The following is a 21,242-nucleotide window of genomic DNA, read 5'->3' on the forward strand; positions in this document are numbered from 1 at the left end:
CAGGGAAAATTTGCATCATTCAAATATTAGTAACCAACAATAAACCCTCTTGACCTCTGTACACAGATACAAGGAACAAAAAGAGGGCAAGAACAAGAAAAGAAATGAAAAGAAGAACCAAATCGACAGCAACAAAACCCCAAAGAATATTTACAAAACAAAGAAGCAAAAAAAAAAAAAAAAAAAAAGCCAGGAGTTCAAAACCAGCCTGGGCAACATAGCAAAATCCCATCTCTAAAAAAAAAACAAAGAAAGAAAAGAAAATCAGCGGGGCATGGTAGTGCACACAAGCAGTCCTAGCTTCTTGGGAGGCTGAGGCAGAAGGATCACTTGAGCCCAGGAGTTTGAGGCTGCAGTGAGCTATGATTATGCTACTGCACACACCAGGCTGGGTGACAGAGTGAGACCTCATCTCTTAAAAAAATAAAAAAATAAGTAAAAAATAGACCAGGTGCTGAGGCTCACACTTGTAATCCCAGCACTTTGGGAGGCCAAGACAGGAGGACTGCTTGAGGCCAGGAGTTTAAGACAAGCCTAGAGCACAGGAAGATGACATCTCTAAAAAAAATTTTTTTTCCCTCCTCTGGAACATGTTTTTGCTTTGTAAAATTTTTTTTTTTAATTAGCCAGTGTGGTGGTGCATGGCTATAGTCCCAGCTACTCAGGAGGCTGAGGCAGGAAGATCACTTGAGCCCAGGAGTTGGAGGATGCAGTGAGCTATGATGACGCCATCGCATTCTAGCCCTGGCAACAGAGTGAGACCATGTCTTTAAATAAATAAATAAATATCACTCAGCCAGGAACCAGGGATCCAACCCAAGTCTTCTTGTTCCAGATTGTGTTTTCATCTACAATTTTTAAAACTATATAATGTTAGGCAAACTATACTGGTAGAAGTCAGCATAATGGTTACCCTTTGAGGGAAGGCAGTACCCGGAAGAAGACACAAAGGGACTTCTCAGGGCAGGTAATAACGTTCTGGGCCTTGATCTGGGTGTGGTACACAGGCATGCTCACCTTGTGAAAAGTCATCAAGCTGTTTACTTAAGATTTGTGCATTTTACTCTGTTCATATTATATCGATAAAAGTTTACTTAAATATGTTTTTAAATGGATACTCATTTTGTTTTAAAAATGTGTGTCTTTCTACTGCATGTCAAAGACTCTAAAACTTTAGAGTGCATCAGAATGACCTGGAGGACTTGTTAAAACTTGGATTGTCAGGTGTTACCCCCAGAATTTCCGAGTCAGAAAGATCTAGGATCAAGCCCAAGAAATTTGCATTTCTTTTTTTTTTTTTGAGACAGAGTCTGGCTGTGTTGCCGGGGCTAGAGTGAGTGCCGTGGGGTCTGCCTAGCTCACAGCAACCTCAAACACCTGGGCTTAAGCGATCCTACTGCCTCAGTCTCCCCAGTAGCTGGGACTACAGGCATGCACCACCATGCCCAGCTAATTTTTTCTATATATATTTTAGTTGGCCAGATAATTTCTTTCTTTTTTTTTTTTTTTGAGACAGAGTCTCGCTCTGTTACCCGGCTAGAGTGAGTGCTGTGGCGTCAGCCTAGCTCACAGCAACCTCAAACTCCTGGGCTTAAGCGATCCTACTGCCTCAGCCTCCCGAGTAGCTGGGACTACAGGCATGCGCCACCATGCCCGGATAATTTTTTCTATATATATTTTTAGTTGGCCAGATAATTTCTTTCTATTTTTAGTAGAGACGGGGTCTTGCTCTTGCTCAGGCTGGTCTCAAACTCCTGACCTTGAGCGATCCACCGACCTGGGCCTCCCAGAGTGCTAGGATTACAGGCGTGAGCCACCGCACCCAGCCCAGATAATTTCTTTCTATTTTTAGTAGAGATGGGGTCTCGCTCTTGGGTCTCGCTCTTGGGTCTTGCTGAGGCTGGTCTCGAACTCTGACTTCGAGCAATCCACCCGCCTCGGCCTCCCAGAGTGCTAGGATTACAGGCGTGAGCCACCGTGCCCGGCCGAAATTTGCATTTCTAACAAGTTTCCAGATGATGTATATGCCCAAGGATCACATTTTGAGAACCGCTGGACTGTGCTATCCTAACCTTTTTGCTAATGCCAACAGGGTAGATTAGCTCTGATCTGAGAGGCTACTGCTAGCAGGAGTTAGTATTAATAATTTAGGCTTCAGAGGCATATGGATCAAGGATCTAGTCCTTACTATGTCAACAACTTGCTTTGAAGTTCTTAGGCAAAATCACCTGAACCTTAGTGTTCAAATCTGTAAATGAGTATAACAGATCCTACTTCCCAAGATGTTGTAGGAGATCCAGGGTAGGTAGTTGGTGGTTCTTCAAGGAGATGCTAAGTTGGTGAGGGTAGGGAATCCCAATCTAGCCATTTCCTCATTCTTCCATGCTATGTGGCTCTGGCTCCCAGATTCCCTGATCCAGAACTCACTCTTGGCCTAGTCAGAATGCAGGATCAGTGGTTGATTAAGCCTCAAGCCACCTTTACCCTCTGTCTGCCTAGGACACCCAGGGCAAACCAGGACAGGACCCAGCCCTGCTAAAGCAGGGGCCAGAAGTCTGGAGGGGCCACCATCAGCAAGGGAAGATGGTTCCCAGGCCTCTCCAGAGAAGAGGAAGGAAGAAAGCAGGGACGGAGAGCTAGAAGGAGTTGGGAGAGAAACCCCAGCGGCCCACATGCCACCTGTCGCTTACCAGATTTCCCTACAGAACACTTAGTCATGCTGCTGTCCCACTCTTCCCTGGACCTGCTGTGCTTTCAATTGCCAGAGGAGGGGAAGGCTTGAAACGCTGTGTGTTAATGGAAAGAAGACACTGGACGGGGCTTCTGAGAGCCTGAGATCTGGATCCAAAGATACCAGTTAAGACCTGAGGCTGTGGCTTATTACTTCCCCTCTTTGAGACTATTTCCTCCTCTGCAAAATGAGTTATACAAGTTCTGTCCCTAGTTGCCAGATTTCGAAAATAAAAATATAGGATACCAGGCTAAATTTGAATTTCAGATAAACAACAGATAATTTTTTGTATAAATACATGCCAAATATTGCATGTAACATGCTTACACTAAAAATTTTTTTTTTGTTTTTCTAAAATTCAAATTTAACTGGGCACCCTGTATTTTATTCAGCAACACTACTTCTAAGGCTTTACACAGGTTCCCGATCAGGTGTAGTAAACTTAAATGCCCTCAAGGACCAGCCAGGTAAAATTAAAAATAACAGCTAATGTTTACTTTCTACACTGTAATTACCAATCACATCCTCAGTGTTTACATGCACTAGCTCATTGAATACTCACAGCAACACAGGTGGAGTGCTCAGTTTCCTCATCTACAAAATGGGAAGAGTAATGTACCCTGCCTCGTGGGTTGTTGTGAAGATTAAATGAGCTAACGCATGTAAAACACTTAGAACAGTGCCAGGCAAGCAATAGCCATGTTTTCCCCATTATGCAGATGGGGAAACTGAGTCTCAGAGTGGTGAAGTAACCAGCCCATGATCATGTAGTTAGCAAGTGGCTGTGCCAGGATTTGAACCCAGGTCTAAAATGTTGATAACCAATTCAAAATGTTGTGTTCCATCAAGAGGAAAATGGAAAACCTTGGTATAATCATTCATTCAATAGAATACTGCTAAGCAATAAGAAATAACAAATTACTAATACACAAAATAGATAAGTCTCAGACATACTAAAAGGAAGAAGACGTACAAAAGGGTACACACCGTATGGTACTATTTCCATGATATTCTAGAACATGTAAAACCTAATCAATGGTGAAAAATCACTACTAGTGGATGCCTCTAAAAGGAGGGGATTGACTGGGAGGGAGCATAGGGAATTTTCTGGAGTGTGAAAATGTTCTTTCAATATCTTGTTAAAAGGGTTTGGATTACAGGGCTGTATGCATTTGTCAAAACTCACAAACCATATGAGATCTGTGAACATCATTGTATGTAAATTTAACCTAAAAAAATAAGAAAGGCCAGGTGTGGTGTTTTATGCCTGTAATCCCATAACTTTGGGAGGCCGATATGGGAGGATCACTTGAGGCCAGAAGTTCAAGACCAGCCAGGGTAATGTAGTGAGACCCTGTCTCTACACAAAAAATAAAAATAAATTATCTGGGTGTGGTGGTGCATGCCTATACTCCTAGCTACTGGGGAGGCTGAGGCAGGAGGATCAGTTGAGCCCAGGAGTTGGAGGCTGCAGTGAACTATGATCACACCACTGCACTATAGCCTAGGCAAAAGAGCAAGATCCTGTCTCAAAAAAAGAAAAAACAACCTAAACTCTAGTTAATTATAGCAGGCTGAAGTGTTTAGAGGTAGAGTGAACTCTGTAGCTTCTTTGAGATTCATCAAAAAATAAAATGGGTGGGTAGAGAGATGGAAGGATAGATCAATGAATAAATATGTGACAAAGCAAATGTAGCAAACAGTTAACAATTGTAGAATCTAGGTGGTGGGTAGATGGGTGCTCACTGCACAGTTCTTCAATTGTTCTACATTTTTGAAAATTTTCGTCATAAAATGTTGGGAGGACATCCTGCACAAGCAAAATATAGTCCATTTTCAAGGCTGGATTTGCAACCCCTGATCCATTTGCAGCTCCACCTCCTACCGATTTCTCCCTTTTGAGCTGCAAACTAGCATGATTTTATTTCCAAAATCCCTTTCTCATTGCCCTTGTCCTAATATTCCTCCTAAATAGGTTCCAGTCCCCTCCCTATTAATATTTACCTGTTATATGACGTTGCCTCTCTGGGCCTCTGCTGACATCTGGAAATTGAGGTCAAATGTCTTATTTTATTTGTCTAAAAGCAGGGGAAGCCGGGCATGGAGGCTCACGCCTGTAATCCAAGCACTTTGGGAGGCTGAGGCAGGAGGATCACTTGAGCCCAGGAGTTCAAGGTTACAAGTGAACTATGAGTGCACCACTGCACTTCAGCCTGGGCAACAGTGAGACCTGTCTCAAAAAAGTAAATAAATAAAAATAACTAATTTTTTTAAAGAAAGCAGGGGATTGGACCATATAATTAGGGAAAATTTCTTACTCCTTCCCCGAAATATAAGTCTTTTAAGAGTTGAAAGAGCTGGTCTTATCCATCCTCATGTGTCCTCCGGCATGCAGTGACACCCTAAAGGTGCTCAGAAAATGCTTGAATGAAAACCTCTTTGTAAACTGTGAGAGGAAGAGACAAGGACACATACATTGAGTGCCCACTGTATGCTTATGAACTAAATGTGTTCAGCTGTACAACTACCCAATGAGGTGGGAGACATAGTGATTCTCGCTTTTATAGAAAAGGAAACAGAGGCTCAGAAGTGTGAGGTGAGTGGCTAAAATTCCCAGGGCATGTAAGAAACAGATATAACATTTGAACCCAGAACTGTCTCTTTTTTTTTTTTTTGAGACAGAGTCTCGCTGTGTTGCCCGGGCTAGAGTGAGTGCCGTGGCGTCAGCCTAGCCCACAGCAACCTCACACTCCTGGGCTCAAGCGATCCTACTGCCTCAGCCTCCCGAGTAGCTGGGACTACAGGCATGCGCCACCATGCCCGGCTAATTTTTTCTATATATATTTTTAGCTGTCCCTATAATTTTTTTCTATTTTTAGTAGAGACGGGGTCTCGCTCTTGCTCAGGCTGGTCTCGAACTCCTGAGCTCAAACAATCCACCCGCCTCGGCCTCCCAGAGTGCTAGGATTACAGGTGTGAGCTACCACGTCTGGCCCCAGAACTGTCTCTTTCAACTACTTCACAACTGCCTCTTCTTGAATCCATATAAGAAAGAGACTTTGTGTTCTTTTGTATCCTTCAGATTTTCTATACTGAATGTAGAAGCAGGTGAAAAAGTTATAAAAGTTATAAAAATAAATAGCCATAAGAGGATCTCAGCACTGCAATTTTGGGGAGGATTGAGCTTCAGAGGGGCAATTCCAGAACTCGAGAACTGCCTTAGATAATAAACAGCACATCAGAGCTTCTTCTAGTCCTACTCATTATCCTCACTTTCCTCTTTTCTTGCTCTGAAACCTAACGTCATCCTTCTTCCAGGAAAGCCCCATTGGCCCATCTCTACAAATTACAGACCAAAATCATTTTTTTCCTAGAGTTCTCACTGGAGATGTCTGTACAAAACCAGAATCTGCATCTCAAACAAACAAACAAAAAGATTAATGTCATGGCTGCAAATTCCTCAGGCAAAGATGGACTCAAGCAACAAGCATTCAGGTCACTAGATGCAAGCTGGGAAGATGTCAGACAGAAACACTGTGGGAATCTTAGCACTCCAACTTGATTCGTGCAAATTTCTCCTGAGGTGGCAAAGGTGCAATTAAAAATCCGAGAATGTGTGAGACTTTGTTGTCAGTCCTCGAGGACCTTCTAGAGTTGGAAGGAGGAGGAGCGCGTCCCACAAGGTCAACTGGTCCAGTCACCTGTGTTCAGGCCATTTCATCACCTATGAAACTACTATGGTAGTCACGTGTTACCTTTTAGGGCCATAGGGAGGAGAAAATGAGAGCACATTGACCTAGTACAGGCCCAAGTGTGCAATAAAAGTTAGCACTTGAGTTTTCAGGTGAGGCAACTGTCCTGGAGAGTGTAGGTGATTTCCCTGAGATCAGCTAGTAATTGGTGGAAGCAGGATTCAAATTTGGTCAGGCTGATTCCAGAGCCCTCACTCTCAACCTTTAAGTCAGTGTCTCTCAAGGAGCTGGGTATTAATGGATGTACACAAGATGATTTGCATTCTAGAACTGGGGGGGAAAAAAAGAAAAAAAAAAACCCAAGATGATTTTAGATGATGCCATAAATGGTCATTTAAAATAACTTTTTGGCCAGGCGCGGTGGCTCACGCCTGTAATCTTAGCCCTCTGGGAGGCTGAGGCGGGTGGATCCCTCAAGGTCAGGAGTTCGAGACCAGCCTAAGCGAGACCCCCGTCTCTACTAAAAATAGAAATAAATTATCTGGACAACTAAAAATATATATAGAAAAAATTAGCCGGGCATGGTAGCGCATACCTGTAGTCCCAGCTACTCAGGAGGCTGAGGCAGTAGGATCGCTTAAGCCCAGGAGTTTGAGGTTGCTGAGCTAGGCTGATGCCACGGCACTCACTCTAGCCCGGGCAACAGAGTGAGACTCTGTCTCAAAAAGAAAAACTTTTTATAAACCAGTCTCAGTAGCACAATCCTGTATTCCCAGTTACTTGGGAGGCTGAGGGGAAAAGATTGCTTGAGCCTAAGAGTTTGAGTCCAGCCTGGGCAGCATAGCAAGACTGCCATCTCTTCAAAAAATAAAATAACTGTTTATTATGAAAAATTTCAGAGACTTATAAAAGAAAATAGTATAACGAATTTTCAGTTTCAGCAGCTTCATATATCAACTCATTAACAATAGTTTTCATCCACTACTTCCACGGATAGTTTATGTTAAAGAAAATCCCAGATATGATATCATTTTATCTGTAAGTATTTCTGCAGATTGTACGGGAACTTTTTTATCTTAGTAATTATGCTTCTTAGTAATGCATATACTGAAGCAGTAGGTAGCTAACATGTTGAGCTGATCATTTCACAGATAATTGCTTAGGATTTGGTTAAAGTAGGATTTTAGCAATTAAAACTATGAGATACCAGGTTTTCACTATCAGATTGGCCAAGAACGAAAAGTTTGATACCTCAATTGTGTTAGTAAGGATGTGAGAAAATAGTGGTGTGCACTGCTGATTAGAGTATAAATTGATGTGATGCCAAATGTACGGTGAGAAGACAATTTGGCCATATGTATTGAAATCAAAAATATATATGTTATGATATCCACATGCAGGAAGATGAATTTAGACCCCTATCTCACACTATGTACAAAAAATAACTCAAAATGGACCAGAAACCGAAAGGGAAGAGTCAAACTGCAAGACTTTTAGAAGACATAGGAGAAAATCTTCTCTTCAAGATCTTGGTTAGGCAAAGATTTCTTAGATATGACACTAAAAGCACAATCCATAAAAGAAAAATACTGATAAATCATCAAAATTCAAAAATTTTTCTGCTTCAAAAGACACTACTGATGAATTGTTCACTTAAAAGGGTTTTGGCCAGGTGTAATAGCTCATGCCTGTAATCCTAGCACTTTGGGAGGCCGAGGTGGGAGGATCACTTGAGGCCAGAAGTTCAAAACCAGCCTGGGCAATAGTGAGATCCCATCTCTACAAAAAGTCAAAAAAATTGCCAGGCATAGTGATGTGTGCCTGTAGTCCCAGCTACTAGGGAGGCTGAGGCAGGAGAATCACTTGAACCCAGGAGCTGGAGGCTACAGTGAACTAAGATGATGCCACTGCCTGGGTGACAGAGTGAGACCTGTCTCGAAAAAAAAAAGTTAATTTTATGTTATGAGAATTTCACTTTAATTTTTAAAAAAGACACCATTAAGAAAATGAAAGACAAGCGACAGACTGGGAGAAAATATTTGCAAAATACATATATGATAAAAGACTTGTATGCATACTATACGAAGAACCCTTACAACTCTATAATAAGACAAAAAAACCAATTTAAAAAATGGGCAAAAGATTTGATAGACACTTCATCAAAGAAGATATAAGAATGGCTAATAAGCACATGAAAAGATGCCCAACATCATTAGTTATTAATGAAATGTAAATTAAAACCACAATGGGATGCCATTTTATACCAGCCAGGATAGTTATAATTTTGGAAAAAAAAAAAAAACAGTAACAAATGTTGGTAAGAATGTGGAGAAACAGGAAGTCTCAAACACTGCTGGTGGGAATGTAAAATGGTACAGCCATTCCTAAAAACAGTTTGGCAGTTTCTTAAAAAGTTAAACATAAGTTTATCATACAACCCAGCAATTCTGCTTCTACATATATACCTCCAAAAAATGAAAAAAATGTCTGCCAAAAATTTGCATGTAAATGTTAAAAGCAACATTATACATAATAGGCAAAAAGTGAAAACGGGGCGGGGCGGGGGGAAGCAAGGGCAATATATGTAACCTAAACTTTTGTACCTCCACAATATGCTGAAATAAGAATAAAAAAAAAAGAAAAAAAAGTGAAAACAACTCAAATGTCTACCAATTGGTGAACAGATAAACAAAACATGCTATATCCATACAATGGAATACTATTCAGTAATAAAAAGGAACAAGCTATTGGCGCATGCTATGGCCAAACCTCATAAACATTAAGCTAAGTGAAAGAAGCCAGACACAGAAGATCACATGTTGTGTAATTCCAGGTATATGGATTACGGAATGTCCAGAAAAGGCAAATCTATAGAACCAGAAAGTGAATGAGTGGTTACTTGGGGCAGGGAGTGGGGCCATGAGAGATCTTATGGGGGTGATAAAATATTCTAAAAATAGAGTGTGATGCTTGTGATATTATGATATATATTTTTTGGTTTCATCCACAGTTCCTGGCTCATAGCTCCCCTAAGCCATATTTCCTAAAGTGACTAGAGCAATAAGGGTATCTTTTGTTAAAGTATCTGGCCTTTTGTCCTTGGTTCCTGAAGCAGCTCTGGAACAGCTTCAGAGCCATAGGTGACAGTCTTTTGTTATTTATAACAAACCCTTTTCAGCCACACTGGGAGTTTATGTTAATGAGGGGACTTTTGGAAAAGTCCCTAGATAACCACAGGATGGGTGGCTGGCTGCCAGCGATCCAACCATGTGCTCGGAGGGTTTTCAAAATAACTAAACCTTTTAAGTTTAAAAAAAGGGAGTTGATTTAAAGAAAAATATGAGTAAGTCTTATCACAGAATGTATGCAGAGAAGGATAAACCACTAAGGTGGGATGCGGACAAGTAGGGGTGGGAGTCAGCCAAGGGAGAGGGAGAACAGCCCGGAGCCATCAGTCAAGGTAGCCAGGCTGGGTCTGCCTTCCTGAGGGCTCCCAGGCAGAGAGGGACAGGCCGAGCCCCTGAGCCCTGGGCCTTTCAGACATTTCCCAGCAATGGAGGAAACTGTCAGGTATTTTTGATCACCACCGGGGAGAGTCAGAATGGGCTTGTGTCACAAGCTAAGAGCTTCCAGCCACCAGGCTGCATCAGAGTCTTGCTGCCACCAGTGATGGTCAAACCACCTGCATTTTTGGGACTATGAGGAGGATGATCCCTCAGTCTTAGGAAGTGAAAAGATCAAGGGTCTTTCCCTTACTCCTCTGCAGTCGAGATGCAGAGATCAGGATGTAGAGTCACAATCTTTGTTCTGCTGCTTATTTGCTGGGTGACTTCACGCAAGTCACCTAACTTCTCTGAGCCTCAGCTTCCTCAGTTGTAAGCATAGAAATGATACTTTTTAGAAATATATGTAGAAAAAAAAAACAAGAAATACATATGGATGAAATAAAGCAATACACAAGGGAAAAGTAAAGTATGGGAACAACCCAAATGTAATCAATAGGAGAATAAATAGAATAAATTATGGTATATTCATACAATGGAACACAATAAAAAGAACTATTGCTACTTGCAAAAATGGATAAATTGCACAAACATAATGATAAGTGAAAGAAGCCAGACAAAAAGGAATACATACCATAAAAAATGTACTTTAAAAAAATGTTTAAGAATAGGCAAAACAAACCTAAGTTTATAGAGGTAAGAATACTAGTAACTCTAGAATGTCAGGAATTGGCTGGGAGGGATAATAAAGGAGCCTTCTGGGGGAGGGGAAATAGCCTATTTTTGATCTAGTTACACAGAAATCTACACACACACATGAATTATTTGAATTATACACTTAATATCTGTTCAGTTTATGGTATATATGTTATAATTCAATAGAAATTAAAAAAAATAAGAAAGAGGGAATGATGAACATAGGATTCAGGAGGATGGTCAATTTGGTTGGGGAAGGGGTTGTGTAGGGAGGGAGGCATGTGGTTAGATGCAGGTCATTGTCAAGGTTCTGCATTTTATTTTGGGATAGTGGCTTCACAAGCACCTATATCAAAAAAACTAATCAGGGACGGGTGTGGTGGCTCATGCCTGTAATCCTAGCACTCTGGGAGGCCGAGGCAGTTGGATCATTTGTGCTCAGGAGTTTGAGACCAGCCTGAGCAAGAGTGAGACCCCATCTCTACTAAAAAAATAGAAAGAAATTAGCCAAACAACTAAAAATATATAGTAAAAATTAGCCGGGCATGGTGGCGCATGCCTGTAGTCCCAGCTACTTGGGAGGCTGAGGCAGTAGGATTGCTTGAGCCCCAGAGTTTGAGGTTGCTGTGAGCTAGGCTGAAGCCATGGCACTCTAGCCCGGGCAACAGAGTAAGACTCTGTCTCAAAAAAAAAAAAAAAATAGAAAGAAATTATATGGACAGCTAAAAATATATATAGAAAAAATTAGCTGGACATGGTGGCCCATGCCTGTAGTCCCAGCTACTCGGGAGGCTGAGGCAGTAGGATCGCTTGAGCCCAGGAGTTTGAGGTTGCTGTGAGCTAGGCTGATGCCATGGCACTCTAGCATGAGCAACAGAGTGAGACTCTGTCTCAAAAAAAAAAAAAAATTCTTTTTAAAAATTATTTATTTATTTATTTCAGAGATATCTCCCCATGTTGCTGAGGCTGGACTAGAACACCTAAGTTCAAAAGATCTTCCTGCCTCAGCCTCCCAAGGAGCTGAGATTACAGGCATGTGCCACCACACCTGGATTCAATCAAGATTCTTTGTTGCAAATGAAAGAAACCACTGTCTTCAGGTTGAACAGGAATGAAATTTTTTAAAGGATGTTGGTGGCTCACAGAATCTCTGTGAGGGCCGGAACAAAAGGATTGGGGGCTGTGGACAGTTAGAAACAACTCCCAAAATCACCCTGCGGAGTGAGGCCAGGGGAGATGCTACGGTCACTATTACAGGGCATAGACACTACGGCTCTTTCTGCCAACCCAGAGTTCTGGATGCTACCAATAGCTACTACCCCCTCTTCTCTGTGCCTCAGTTTCCTTATTTGTGAAATAGAAGCAATATGAATACATTTTGGCCGTATTTGGACAAATATATAACATCATGTATGTAAAGTGGTAGACCAGATGCCAGGCACATGGCAAATATCTACTCAATTAGGGATAGCAATGGCGAGGTCACGTGGCAACTGACAGGCCTTGTTCTGGAATTCTAGGTAAGACACCTACAGAGATTCCAAGGAAGTCTTAGAGGAGACAGGGAATGCCAGCTGCATTGGCAGATGGATGCCAGGAACCATGGAATTGTTTTTAAAAGTTATTTTAGGCCAGGCACAGTGGCTCACACCTGTAATCCTAGCACTCTGGAGGCGGCAGCGGGAGGATCACTTGAAGTCAGGAGTTCGAGACCAGCCTGAGCAAGAGTGAGACCCTGTCTCTACTAAAGATAGAAAAAAATTAGCCAGGTATGGTGGCGTGTGCCTACAGTCTGAACTAATTGGGAGGCTGAGGCAGGAGGATTGTTTGAGCCCAAGAGTTTGAGGTTGCTGTGAGCTACGCTGATGCCGTGACACTCTAGCCCAGGCAATGGAGCAAGATTCTGTCTCAAAAAAAAAGTTATTTAATGAAAATTATGTTATACTGGTACAAATGCTGTCATGTCCCTTATCTTATTTAATATAACAATAATTTGCAAAAGACAAGGACTGGGAGAGCCAGAAATATGAAGGATTGAATCCAGCTCTGTAATTTCCTGGCTGGGTAGTCTTGGACAAGTGACTTCATCTCTCTGAGACTTGGTGTTCTCATCTGCAAAATGGGGACAATAATGAGATGTCACGAGGATCAAATGAGAGGAAGGTATATGTCAAGCCTGGCATACAGTAGGTATAAAGGTAATAGAAGCAGGTGTTATTTTCATTATCATTATGGTTTCTTTTACAGTCTGTCAGAAGAAGGCCCAGCCATAGGACAGTTTGTACCATAAATAGCAAGATCTGGAGCTATGGACCGAGTTGCCAGGGTGAGACTGGTTCTGGAGATAGAGTCAGCTAAAGGTGAAGAGAAGAACTCTAACAGTGGGCAGAATGCAGCATTCAGAGAAGATGAGGACAGGTGGCTGGGGTAACCCAGTTTGGTGGCTGGCGTGAGGTAGCCTGGCAGCAGACCAGCCCTGCAGGAGAGATAGAAGATAAAAGCCCCAGCCCCAGAGCCTGAACTCACTGACTCAGGAGAGTAGTCGTTTGACTCAGGCTCTGGGGCGAGGCAGAGATAACCTCAAATCTCAGCCCCCCACACAAACCTAGTGTGTGACGCTGGGGAAGTTCCTCATTTCCTCTGATCTCTGTTCCATTTCCTCAGCTGTAAAGGAACTGATTATTCTCACTTCTACTCCTTCGAGGATAATTTGTTCAACATCAGAGCCATTCTTTAATCTCCTCACCTCCAATGACCTTGGCCTTCCAGGTCATACCTGAATCCCAAGTCTGAACCTTTGATTTCCTCTTCCTACCTCCTCCCCTTCCACCCTCGACCTCACTGAGACCACAAATTCACTGGCCCTGACACACTCTCTACCTGTCCCTTCCCCTTCCCCATGCCTCCTGTTCCACCTGGATTCCCAGGTCCAACGCTGTGATCAACCCCCTGCCCCACCCTCTCCTGGGTAATCCCTGGTCTGGGTGAGCCCCTGGCCTTTGTCTGCCTCTTCTGGCAGCCATGTTGGACACAGCTGGAGAAAACCACACATCTTAGCTTTGTTTTACTTCACATTCAAATCCATAAAGCCCAGTGAGTTCCCAGTCTTGCAAGGATAACTGACCGTGTTTCTCCTTTGGCTCACTCTGCTAAACAACCGTTCGATACATTCTCCTCTCCTTCAAACCTCTCTTAGGCATCCCCACTTCCAGCTGGCAATATGTCTCAAGCTTTCTGAGGAAAACAGAGGTCAGGAGAACTCCCTCACTTTCCCATCTGCACTGAAGACATCTCTCTCCCCCTCTCTAAAACCATCTCCTCCACTGATGCTCTGAGTCTTGAGTTTCCATCTCTTTCACCTTCCAATTACAACTCTCCTTCCACCTCACATCCTATCCTGTGTTTCCAGAGGCAAACTGCCAGGGTGAGAAACCAGGATCCTTCACTTGCTGTGTAACCTTGGGCAAGTCACTTAATCTCTAAAACTCAATTCCTTGTATCAAATGGACATAATAATGGTGTCAACCCCATAGGCTTACTATGAAAATGAAATGGGTAAATGTGTAAAGCACTAAACATAGTGCCTAGCACATGGAAAAGTATTCAATAAATATGCTTTTTTTTTTTTTTTTGAGACAGAGTCTCACTCTGTTGCCCAGGCTAGAGTGCCGTGGCGTCAGCCCAGCTCACAGCAACCTCAAACTCCTGGGCTCAAGAGATCCTCCTGCCTCAGCCTTCCGAGTAGCTGGGACTACAGGCATGCACCACCATGCCTGGCTAATTTTTTCTATATATATTTTTAGTTGGCCAGATAATTTCTTTCTATTTTTAGTAGAGACGGGGTCTCGCTCTTGCTCAGACTAGTCTCGAACTCCTGACCTTGAGCGATCCTCCTTCCTCGGCCTCCCAGAGTGCTAGGATTACAGGGGTGAGCCACCGCACCCGGCCATGTTTTTGTTATTAGTATTATCTGTCCATATCATGTTTGAACTCTTATCAGCAGTCAGTACAATTGCAGATCTTCCATTGGTAATGGAAAACTTTCCTCTCTGAGTCCCTGTGATACCTCAAATTCCTCATTTCCTTCCTGTCAACTATCCTACCTGACATCTAAATGCTCCTGTCCTCAGGAGTCTGCTCCCTTCTCCCTCTATGTGATATTTCCTCCCATGGCTTGAAATGAGTAAGGAACAATAGAGAGACCTTTGAATGCAGCACTCTGAGTCTGCATACTTAAGGGGATATATTCAGGAGGATCTATAACTCATCCTCCAGAGAGAGGAAAGCTCTTCTTTTCCAGAAAAATGACACTAGTAAAGGTTGAAACAGTGATAGAACCAAAAAATTTTAGCTACCCTTTTGCAACCCTCAGTTAAATAATTGATGAAAGATTATCAGCTGGGTGCAGTGGCTCATGCCCGTAAGCCTAGTGCTCTGGGAGGCCGAGGCAGGAGGATTGCTTGGGGTGAGGAGTTGAAGACCAGCCTCAGCAAGAGCAAGACCCTGTCTCTACTAAACATAGAAAACATTAGCTGGGCAACCAAAAATAGAAAAAAAATTAGCTCAGTGTGGTGGCACGTGCCTGTAGTCCCAGCTACTCTGGAGGCTGAGGCAGGAGGATCACTTGAGCCCAGGAGTTTGAGGTTGCTGTGAGCTAGGCTGACATCACAGCACTCCAGCCTGGGCAACAGACAAGACTCTGTCTCAAAAAAAACAAAAAAGAAAAAAAGATTATCAATGATTGCTAAACCATTAGGTAAAAAGCTGTTGGACAATAGGATATTCCCACTGTGACCATGTATCACCCCACAGATGATTTGCTAATTATAAAGGAGAAACAGAACCTTTACAACAGTAAAGAGATCTGGCAGTCGGTCACCACCTAAACCAACTGATGAACTTTAGCATCACTGAGAGAGGGACCACCTGACATGATGTCCCTACTAAGTGATACAATATGAAGTACCCGATACAAACTAGGAAACATTGCCTTGTTGCTTAAAATGTTTAACCTCAATCTAATGAGGCCTTTAGGTCTAGTTTCCAATTTATAGGAAATAAACAAGACAGAGGAATAAATTAAATGACACCACAAAGAAACAATTAGATAATGACAGAATGTAAGACATTCCTTAAGGCAATTGGCCTTGTTACTTCAAAATACCAATGTCATGAAAAAGCAGGTTGCTGTTCTAGATTACAGGAGACTAAAGGTGTATAAAACCAAAATATGTTATGTAAACCTTCAGTGGATTCTGGTTTTAAAAAAACCTATTAAAGGGGTGATTAAGAATATCTGATTATGGACTAGAAATTAGATATTGGGGAATTATTCATTTTCCTATGTGTGATCATGATGTGGTTATAAAGGAAAATGTTCTTTTTAGGGTATACATGCTGAAGTATGTAGGGCTGAAGTGTCATGATGTCTGAAACTTATTTTCAAAAGGTTTAATGAAGAAAAGTAAATATACGCACTCACATATGCCTATGTGTAGGTAAAGCAAATATGGCAAAATATTAACAGTTGTCAAAACTGGATATTGGATATTTGGGCAATCATTGTACCATTCTCTCAAACTTTCAGTACATTTGAACATTTTTAAAATTAAATTTGTTTTTCTTGTAGAGACAGGAGTCTCCCTGTATTGCCCAGGTTGGTCTCGAACTCCTGGCCTTAACTGATCTTCCTACCTCAGCCTCCTAGAGTACTGGGATTATAGGCATGTGCCACTGCAACTGGCCAAAATTAAAATTTATTTTCAAAAATCAAAATCAAAATTACCATCCCTGTGCCAGTGACTCCAAATTTGGTTTCTATAACTAAGACCCTTCCTCTGAGCCTGGAAGGGGGTTACTAAAAATATCAACAGTAGTTATATTTGGGTAGTATGATTGTGGGTGGTCTTTTTTCTTCTTTCTACTTCTCTATGTTTTCCAGATTTCAGTGAGTATATATTAGTCTTCTGTTTGAAATTAAAAAATAAAAACCTTGACATTAAGTAAATGTACACAGTTTGAAGACAAGATTAGATTATACACCAGAATGCCAACTGTGGGTTTGTTGGGATTGGGTAAGATTATAGGATTTCTTTTACATTTTAAATGTTCTGTAACAGTATTCTAAAACTTTGCTGTGCCTTAGAATTACTTGGGGGAACTTTTAAAAACAGCTTTATTAAGGTATAATTAATATGCAGTAAACTGCTCATATTTGAACTGTGTAATCTAGTAAATTTTGACATATATAAAGACCCTGGAAACCAAACATATCCACCGTTCCCCAGTTTCCTAATGTCCATTGTAATCCCTTCCTCTTGCCCCTTCCTTGGTGACCACTGATCTGCTTTCCATCACTATAGATTAGTTTGCATTTTTAAGGATTTTTATATAAATAGAATCATACAGCATGTACTTTTTTGTGTCTGGCTTCTTTCACTCAGCAGAGTTATTTTGAGATTCATCCGTGTTGTAGCATGTGTCAGTAACTCATTTGGCCAGGCATAGTGGCTCACACCTGTAGTCCCAGCAACTCCAGAGGCTGAGGCAGGAGGAGTTACATAATTTTGAGGCTAGGATTTTGAGACCAGCCTGGGCAACACAGCGAGGCTCATGTCTGATTCATTTGTATTTTTGTTTTAGAGATGGGGTCTTGCTCTGTTGCTCAGGTTGCAGTGCAGTGGTGCAATCATAGCTCGCTGCAGCCTGGAACTCCTGGGCTCAAGCAATCCTCTTGCTTCAGCCTCTCAAGTAGCTGAGACAACATGTATACTATGATACGGATACACCATCATTAGTCTAGGGCTAATTTTTCTGCAAAACTGAGGCAATATCCTTCTGTGTACTCTACCGAATGCCCTGCGAATCATGAGGCTTTCCAGTTTGCCTAGTGGGAACAGGCACTATTCCAGGACCTGCGTGAGCACTGAACACTATCACCTCTAATCCTGTTGGGTGGATCTTTCCCCATCTTTGGGTACTTTCTTCATATGCATGTGCTAATGAGTACTCAGATGAATATGTGAGTAAAACTCCAGAGTTCTCTCTATGCAGCTGTCTCCTCTTCAGTACTCTGTCCTGCAAACTCTAGCCTCCTTGGCTTCCCCAGACTCAGCTGTTTCCTCAACTCAGAAAATCTGCTGGTCTCCACCTGGGTTCCCCATTTCCTGCACCATGGCCTGTATACTGTCTAGACAATAGTTTTGGGAAATCATAGGTCTCTCTGTGACCACTGTCCTTCATTGCCTTATGTCCAGTGTCTTGAAAACAGTTGTTTTATATATATATATATATATATATATATATATGTATATATATATATATAATATGTATATTTCAGATGGAAGAGTAAATCCCATTCCTTTAACTTCAGGGTAGTAAGGCAATAGAGTTTTAAAAATCTTAATGTCTGGGCCATATCCTAGACAATTAAATTCAGATCTTTGGAGTTGGGGCCCAGGCATCCACATTAACCCCTCAGGCTGATTCCAATGTGCATCCAAATTTAAGGACCAGTATTCCATAATGTGATTTTATTACTTTGGTGATTTAAAAATAATTTATTTTAAACTGGGCTTGCTTGGCCATGGGAAGAATGCACTATGGCACATTTGCAAGTTACTGCTGAGCCCCTGATTAAAGAGCTTAAATCTCTTTAAATTCCCCTGATTGAAAAAAAAAGGTTAGTCTTAAGCCCAGAGCAGGACAGAGCCTGTATGTGAGAGTTAAGCAGCTCCAGACGCGGGGAGAAGCCTAATGGGGCAGGGCAGGGAGCTGGGCAGCACCTGGCAGTCAGGGGCATTTACAGTTTATTTCCCTCCAACAAAGCTTTCCTATCTCACTGTCTTGCTTCATTTTCTCCCCCTAAGAACCCTGAGGCAAAATGCACTATCTCTGTTTGGCAGATGAGGAAATGAGGCTCAAGAGGTTGATAAAGGGCAAATGAGTATCAGAGTTAAAATTTAAACCTGCTTCTCAGAGATGGAGGAAGCAGCAAAGTAATCCTTTGCTGGGTAGCTTCCAGAGGTCAGAGAATATCCCTGTAAAGTGCTGAGATGGAGGGAATCTGTTGATTGGGCCATCTAGCAGAGAAGCAAGAAATGACTCACTGAGTTCCAGGGGTGGGGGCGGTAGAGACCGTGGGAACTTCAGAGAGAATGCTCAAGGGTGATAAATAGCCCGCACACTGCCTTCTAAGGAGAGGCCATCCAGGTTCTCTGCAGGACTTCCGTCTTGGGAGAGGGTATGAAATTGTATGAAATTGTAGGGTCAGAGATAAATGGCCGAATGGCCGAATGGCCGGGAAAACGAAGAGACTGAGCGTTGCTACTTCATCTTCCCTCTGGGACTGACCTCACACAGCGCTCAACCTCTGCCCTCAATCAGTGAAAACCGTATAATAATACAGCAATATTGGTTCCCATCTGCTGAGTGTTTGCTATGAGCCAGACCCTTTCCATGCATCTGTGAATCCTCACTATGATTATATAAAGCAGATACTCTCATCATTCTCATTTTAAAGATAAGGAAAAGGAGGCAAAGAGTGATTGTATGCATTATCTATTGCTACATCAGAAATTATCCCAAAACTTAACAGCTTAAAACAACAATAAACATTTATTATCTCACTTATTTTCTATGGATAAGGAATTCAGTAGCAGATTAACTGGGCGAGTCTTGCCAGGAGCATCTCATAAAGTTCTAGTCAAGATGTCGAGCACCGCTGCAGTCATCTTAAAGCTTGACTGGGGCTGGAGAATCCAAATCCACGGTGGTGCATGCATGTGGCCGGCACATCGGTTGGCTGTTGGCAAGCAGTCTCAGTTACTTGCCGTGTGCTACTTGAGTGTCCTTACAACATGACAGCTGACTTTCCCTAAAACAAGTGATCCAAGGGAGCAAGATGGAAGCTGCAGTGTCTTTTCTGACCTGGGTTCAGAAATCACCCTCATTTCTGCAATAACCTAGTGGTTATACAGTTGAGCCCTATCCATTGTGGGGGCTACTGACTCCACAAGGTATGAATACCAGGAGTTGAGAATCATTGAGGTTCATCTTGTAGGCCACTACCACAGTTACAAAACAATTTACCCAAGGTTACGCACATTGGAAGTGTTAGAGGTGGGCTTTGAACCCAGGCAGTTACTATGTCACAGGGAAATATTAGCTTGAAGGAGTAGGGGCAGACAGGTACCTCTCCCCTGTCCTGGAGGCATTCATACTTGAGATCTTGTGCTTCTCATTCCAGTGATTGGTGAGGCAGACAGACACTTTGTCAAAGCAACATAATTTGGGCACGTTCTAAAAGATGGCACTTGTCATCAGTTGATGATAGACTTGCTGGGTCAAAGGGAACCTAGATTCGGCTCCAGCTTTGCCACTGACTTACTGTGGGACCTTGGGCAAGTTACAGCCCCTTTTGGGGCCTTTGTTTTCCCATCTATGCAATGGGGCAGTTCAATTCCATGGACATTGAGGTCTCTGGCTGGGTGATTCTGGGATTCTATGCTTGGAGTTGTTCACTGGGAAGGCTGAGGGAGTTCCTTTTTCACTTTCCCTGGCTCTTTCAGACATTTGCTGACATGGAGTGGCCCCCTCAGGTGCAAGGGGCACTCTTCTGGTCCCAGGCCAGGCCAGGCCAAGCTGTTCAGCCCTGCTTCACCCGAAGCTGGCTGGCACCATTGTTCCTCCATAAAGCCGGGCCCCTTTCCAGCTGCTGCTCTCCTCGGGGCAGGGGACAGGCTCAAAGGACTCAGTTGTGTGGCCTGGCCCCTCCCCCAGGGCAGGCCTGGATCACCCAACAGGCTGACTCAGCCCATGCAGGGGAACAAAGGAGATGAGATATGGGTTTAGGAAAAGAATTTGACATTTACTATTTCCCCCCATAAAACTTCAAAGTAATCATCATGGGGAAAATCCCCTTGCACTTATTTATTTTACAGTTCAGTGGCATTTAAAAAAAATTGGAACAAGGGCACTGTTTCTGATTGCAGAGCTTAGGGACCCATATTTTAATGATTTTATTATGCATTTTGTTTGCCTTCTATTATCTTTCAAATTGGGATTGTGTAACAGTTAATGAAATCATAAACTAATTGTAGCATTTAAAAAATTATACAATTTTACATAAAATAATGTGATATAGGTCTTAAATTTGATGAAATATGGTAATTAGGCCCTGTTCTTGAAGCCTGGGCCTGCTGGACCCTGAACCCCCTGCAACCTCCACCATTCCTTTCCACCACCCACAGGCTTGTCTTTATCCTGGAGTCATTGTCTTAACCCGGCATCTCCAATATAGCCCTTCAAACTTTTACAAAGGTTTTCGCCAGCATGAGACCCTGAAGGAATTGTGAGGGGAGGCTCTGCCCAACTTTTGGCCAAGAAAGAGATTATTTAGGGCCCTGTAAGGGCACAGAAGAATGAAAAGAAATTTAATTCCAACACTGTAGCGGGCACTACTGTGCGTGTTTTATGTGTGTTAACTCACTTAATCCTTACAACCATATATCAAGTAGCTATTAGTGTGTCCTGAGGCACAGAAGTGATATAACCAGCCCAAGATCATATAGCTCATAAGTGGCAGAGCCCAGGAGGAAAAGAAACAAAATTTCTCTTTTG

This window comes from Lemur catta, chromosome 17 (genome assembly GCF_020740605.2).
Source record: "Lemur catta isolate mLemCat1 chromosome 17, mLemCat1.pri, whole genome shotgun sequence".
In the NCBI taxonomy this organism is placed as follows: Eukaryota; Metazoa; Chordata; class Mammalia; order Primates; family Lemuridae; genus Lemur; species Lemur catta.